This window comes from Pinus tabuliformis, chromosome 1_2, assembly GCF_031772625.1.
Source record: "Pinus tabuliformis cultivar Carrire ecotype Pingquan chromosome 1_2, CPIR1, whole genome shotgun sequence".
NCBI classification, from domain to species: domain Eukaryota; kingdom Viridiplantae; phylum Streptophyta; class Pinopsida; order Pinales; family Pinaceae; genus Pinus; species Pinus tabuliformis.
In genome coordinates this window covers 323,268,257-323,274,414 of record NC_142298.1, presented here as the reverse complement: position 1 = coordinate 323,274,414, position 6,158 = coordinate 323,268,257, and positions in this window count along the sequence as shown.

Below are 6,158 nucleotides of genomic sequence, written 5' to 3'. Positions count from 1 at the left end.
CAGCTCTTTTTGCAGAAATTTTGGTGACGGCAGGAGAGTTGCAGCGTAGATCTGAAATTCTAGTGCCTGGATCGGGATTTCTATCACATGGGTAGATGCAGAATGATTGTTCCATTTCTGAAAATAGGTCATAATAGGGATTCTGAGCAATATTGACGGAACTGTGACAATTTCAAATTTTCGCCAAGTAAGTGAATTTTTTCAAAACCCTCTTCATGGCTTCTAGCAAGGTTCTATATTTTACAGGAAAATATAATGGTTCTATTATTGAAGAATACATAAAAAAAAACAAAAGTGGTTGTGGAACAACCATTGGAAATGGTGGGTAGTAGAGCAATTTAGAGATGAGGCGGCCACATGGTGGGGATTACTTAACAAAACGAAGTGTTACAACCTGCCTGATGAAGCATTTGAAAAATTCATTTTAGACAGATGGTCTCATGCTAGAAAACAAGATAATGAGAAACATGTGTTATTTTCTACTGGTATCTCCTTATTGCAGGTTCATGGATTGATTCAGAAGGAGAAAGTCATTGTGTCTATAAATCCGAGTTGCAAGCAAAATCTCATAAATGTCAACTTGTCAAAAAAATTGCAAAGTCCAACAAAACACATTGAAAGCACACAAGTGGATAATGAGGATGTTCAAGAGTACAATGATTTGAAGATTTCTATGGATAAGTATGTGTTGCATGGTGATTTTTATGCTTCAAATATGGATAACATGGATGTTGTTTTGGGATACCCTTGGATGGAATCAATGGGTACTATCAATATTAATGTACATAAGAAATTCCTGAAGCTCTAGTATAAAAAGAAGAAAATTACATTACAGGATATTTCTATTAATAAACAGGTAGAGTCCAAGGAGGTTGAAGCAGAAGATGTTCCAGGGTCTGACATATTAGATGATGAGCCAGTGATGATAGACAATCAAACAAAAACAGAGGCTGAAGCAGAAAAGGTTACAGGTGTTGATACATCAGAGGAGGGCTCAGTGGTTGAAGTAATATTGAAAGATAAGACACCACAACAGGCACCACAACATGCACCAGATAACAGTCAGGCTCCCATAAGGGGTGAATTAAAGAAAAAGCCATCGTGGGTTAAAACTTCAACATATCATCACCCACATCACCCTGCAAGACAACCATCAAGATGGCAACTAATTATCCACACGGACAACAACCCCCGCAGGACAGATAGAGAGGAGCGAAGATCCACCTACTACACATCAACACAGAAGAGCTACCACGGTCAACTTCCATCTCAAGCGAGCGAGGCACCAACGAGACCGAGGGTTCACCTCTCTCTTGGATGGCTAGATGCACGTGCATAGTACCAGTGGACTACTCTTTTGAGTAGATCTTATTATTTGTGTTCTTCCCATGTTTTGGGGACGAAACATGATAAGGGGGGTGGAATGTTATATACCTAGGGGGGATAATATGGGGTACCAAGGGAGGTACCCAAGGTAATAATGTAATAATGGGATGGGCCATAGTAATAAATAAGGTGGTTAACCCATATCATGTAAGGGACCACAAGTAGTTAGTAATAATGTAATGGGCCCATGGTATTAGTTTAATTGTATGAGGGAACCATGGTAATGACCCATGGTATTGTATGTATGAGGCCTATATAGAGGCTAGAGACTCTGTGTCAAGGTATATTGTGAAGGATTATTGTATGAACAGGCATATGGCTTGTGGAGTGTTCTCCTTCCTTAAGGAGTGAATGTATGGTGTTGCCCTACCTTAAGGGTTTGATCAATAAAGAAGCATTTCTATCCATATTTCGATCTTATTATTCTTGGGTTATTTTCTATTCTCATATATTTTTGGGTTAGATCTATAACAAGTGGTATCAGAGCTATAACAGCTTGTTCTTCTTCTTCTGCGGACAATTAGTGGCATAGTGTCCGTGCTGGTGACAGTGAAAGCACTTCACCTTGGACATGTCCTGCTTTTTTCCTTTCGCACCAGACTGAGAAGCTTTCTTGTTCTTCCCCTTCTTTGCTTTGGCAGCCAAAGCGCAATTTTCTTCATCAGTTCCCTTTGATGAAGATCCGTCCCTGGTATTCCGCCTGATGTCCTCCTGCACAAGATCTGACCAAAGTCTTTCCCATCCTAGCAATTTCTCCCGACCATTGACAGAGTCCTGATAGGAATGCCAACTCTTCGGAAGACCAAGGAGAGCCAAGGTCACCAAGTCCTCATCATCGACAGTCACCCCCACACTTCCTAGCTCATCCCTGCACTGAGTGAACTTTGTGAGATACTTGGGCATACTGTCTCCCTTCTCGCATTTGATGTTTCTGAGTTTATCCTTGAGCACCAGCTTCCTCTGATCTCTCTTGCTTTGCAATAGATCTGTCAACTCTTTCCACATCAAATATGGAGAAGTCTTTCCATGCAGGCTGGACACAATGTGATCCTTCACGCCCTCCAACAGAATCCTTCGACACTTTGTTGTCTTCTTTTGCCAAACCTCAGCTTCAGCCCATTAATATTCTTATCATCTGCAGCCGCCCCCTCACTAGTTTTCTTAGTTAAATATCCTCTTTCTCTCACCTCTGAAACAAGCAATGCACTTGGAAGAATGAGTATTCGACACATTTCATTTAAAAACAGAGCGGGTAGCCACAGACGCATGCACTATCACTCAAAGAAAGTTCATCCAACTCTGTGCCCAAACAACCCATTAATGCCATCCACATTAGAATCACGGCACAAGTTCATCCAACTCTGTGCCCAAACAACCCATTAATGTCATCCACATTAGAATCTCGAATGTGCCGTGTGATGCCCAAGTTACTCTTCTTCTTCTTTTGGGGGAGGTGGTGACGAACAATTGAGGAGTATATGGAATTTGTTTCGGATAATGGAGACAAAGGCAAATCTTGATGCAATGTGGGAGGAGAGTTTTACATTACTAACTTTAGATACGAAACAAGATGTAATCTGGGAGTGTTTGTTTGTTTGTTTATTATTATTATTATTATTAATCCAACACCATCACAGAAAGCAAAAATGGTTCTCGATTAAGATGTTTCAATCCTTACCTATGTAAATGGGGAAAAAATACCTGCATTCACACATTCGCATCTAATACCTAGAGTTGCTACAATGGTCGACAAGGTCCAAATGGTGGAATGGATCATTGTGAGCTCTTTTATGACCTTTCGACCCAATTCTCATTTCGTGCATAATAGTTATGGCCCCGACAAGTTGGCAATCGATTTGCCACCTTAGCCCCTGTGACTCTTGGCCTTCCATGCCTCATCTGCTCCCCTTCTTCTCTTTTCATTTACGAAGTTCTTTGTAAACACGATGAACATATTCTCACCTTTTGGGGGGGTGTTGCACATGAGAGTAACTAAGCATCTCTCCTTAGAGATTGTCACCACCATGCAATTGACCATTTGATAACACTGCTTTCATTCTTCCACGAATGTGTGTCTGTGTGTTTCATTCTATTTGCTTATTTCTACAATTGTAGTTATTTGGTTGTTCTTATAAATATTATTTTTTGTGGATTGGTGCGTGTCCATGGATTCCCACCTCAATCCGGACCAGCAATGTCAGAGACTTGTGTTGCTCGATGCATGCCCCTTTAACAAGATTAGGGTAGAAGTGGCTTGGTCAATTGTTGTGCGATCCATATGGCTATCTTCTTTTCCTACCCATATAACATCATATGGCAGAAGAAAATGGAGCAACCGGCCCCATCACGTTGTTACTCCAAGATGTCGTGAACAATCAAGCAATTTAGACATTGAATTAGTGTGCTCGGATATTGCAACAAATATCCACCATCATGGGTTCGTCTACTTCATCGAGCCTTCCCATCAATAGAGATACGCCTTTCCAAATATAAGCTAATATGGATATCCCTATATTTGAAGAAAGGAGATGCATAATCTTTAAAGCAGTCTTTCAATTACCTATAGCCTTTAATAGATTCTCAGGTGAGGAGAAAATTAGAACCATGTGGCTTCCTCTGGTGAAAATCCTTACTATAGTAGGAGATGGGATAGGAATGGAGGCTAGGATAAAGGGTGGGCACTAAGATAAAGGAGAAGCACGTGCGTGGAAAGGAGCATGCCCGTGTCCAGCATTGTTGGGATAACCATCGTCAACGAGCACTATAGATGAAGAAGTGTGATGTGCCATGTTTGAAGACACATACCCTACATGGGGTGATTTTTGCAAAAAAATTAAAATTTTATAAACCTTGTCACTACTGATTAACCCGCTCCCCCCCTCCCCCTCCATGAGTAGCGATCAACATTTCGAACAAGTTTACCTAATGGTGACCATTCATGGGTTCCTTCCATTAAGTGGTCTCACAATGTATTCACTCAAATGCTTGAAAGGTCTTTATCATTATACAAGAAGTAATGAAATGCTTGTGTTGACACCATACATTAAAACAAAACATAGTTTATTCATAGTCCACTGACAATTTATGCATTATAACATCATGCCTTTGGGGAGATCCTTTCTTAAATCAACAAAAAATACAAATTTAATGTATACGTAGAAGCTTGAAAATCTCTCATCTCTAGAGCCATGGTGAGAAAATTACAAGTTGTCTTACAAATCATTACTAAATATTTAGGCTTGCAACACTTAAGAGAATTTTTGTGCAGTTTGAAACAAAATAGGAGTGATAATAGTGATTTTGTATATAAATTAAAACTTGGTTTCGATGGTTTCATAAAGAGGCGCACTTTACTTGTAAACCAAGCACCTTTGCTAATAATTATCGCCTTTTCATCAACCTCGAAGACTGAATGAGTCATTTGAAAAAAAAAAAATCCCTTGGCATATGGGTGGATCACCATCATATCCTCCATAAAAAAAAAAAAGCTAGCCCTTATATTCAAAAAATTGAATATGGGGATATTTTAGCTTTAGTCAAATTTTTGAAATCTCTAGATCATCCCATGAACCAAGTAGTCATCTTCTTCCTCCTTTACTCATGAGGGTTCAAGCTTCATAAATATTGTCAAAGAAGCCTTATTGATCCAAATGGATGAAATTAAGGGATTTCAAAGGAACAAGAGCATGCATTTTCACAAATAATCTTTCTTGGGATTGCACTCCAAAAGGGATACACCATTAAGTTTAGTTATATCTAAGGATGCCATTATATGAGGAGGAAAAATCTCATTTTAAAGAATCACCAAGTAGTCGTGCCTTACCAAACATACACAATGCTATTCACATAAGTCTAGAGGGACAAATATGCCCATCACTACAACCCATGATTGGAATAAATCTCTTGAATAAGTCATGGAAGAAAAGTTGATGTTAGTAGTGTTGATACCTATTTTTGAACTTCCAATTTTGTAATATGCTACAAAAGTCCTTGCCTCTGTCATGCCCAATCACACCTCAATCGACCACTAGTAACCTTGTCTTATGAATTTGCTTTTACTATCATGACCGAAATGGGAGGACCACTAATTTTTTTTATTTTTTTTAAATATACATTGCATCCATCGTCTCAAGGAAGACAAATCCAAATGATTTTAATTGCATTCATATTCGTGTCTAAAATGTTAATTTTATTACATGATAATATATGATTCGTCACATTATTATACTTACAATGGAAACAAGGTCATGGTGCTACTTGTCATATGCTTATGTTAATCTGATGATGATGTGTGATGAGTGTTTGGTTGTTGCAGTGTTCAGCTGGTTGGTTTTGTTGGTTGGCATTGACGTCAACATACTTATGACATGACCTAGTGCAAGAATGGGAGGTTGACTAGTGATGATGTTGGGCATGTTATGTTGACTTGCCATAGGTTTATATTGCTACATATGTTGAAGATGTTACTGTTGCAGGTGTTGGAGATGCTACTATAGGTGCTAGAGATGTTGATATAGGTGATGGAAGTGTTTGGACAGGTTGTTATCGTCGCTTGAGGAGCTGGAGGTGTTGGTCTTGATGAGGAGTTTGGAAGACTAGGGCCTGCATGTCATTGACTTGTTGCAAAGGTTCTTGACCTATGTCATCAATTGTAGAGGTGTAAAAGTGTGTGTGGAGGTGTGTCATGATGTAACCAACTTACTCCTAGAGATCAGCGTCCAAGTGGTGGCTTAAACAGATGTAAAACTTGAGTTTTAAGGGATATACGTAGG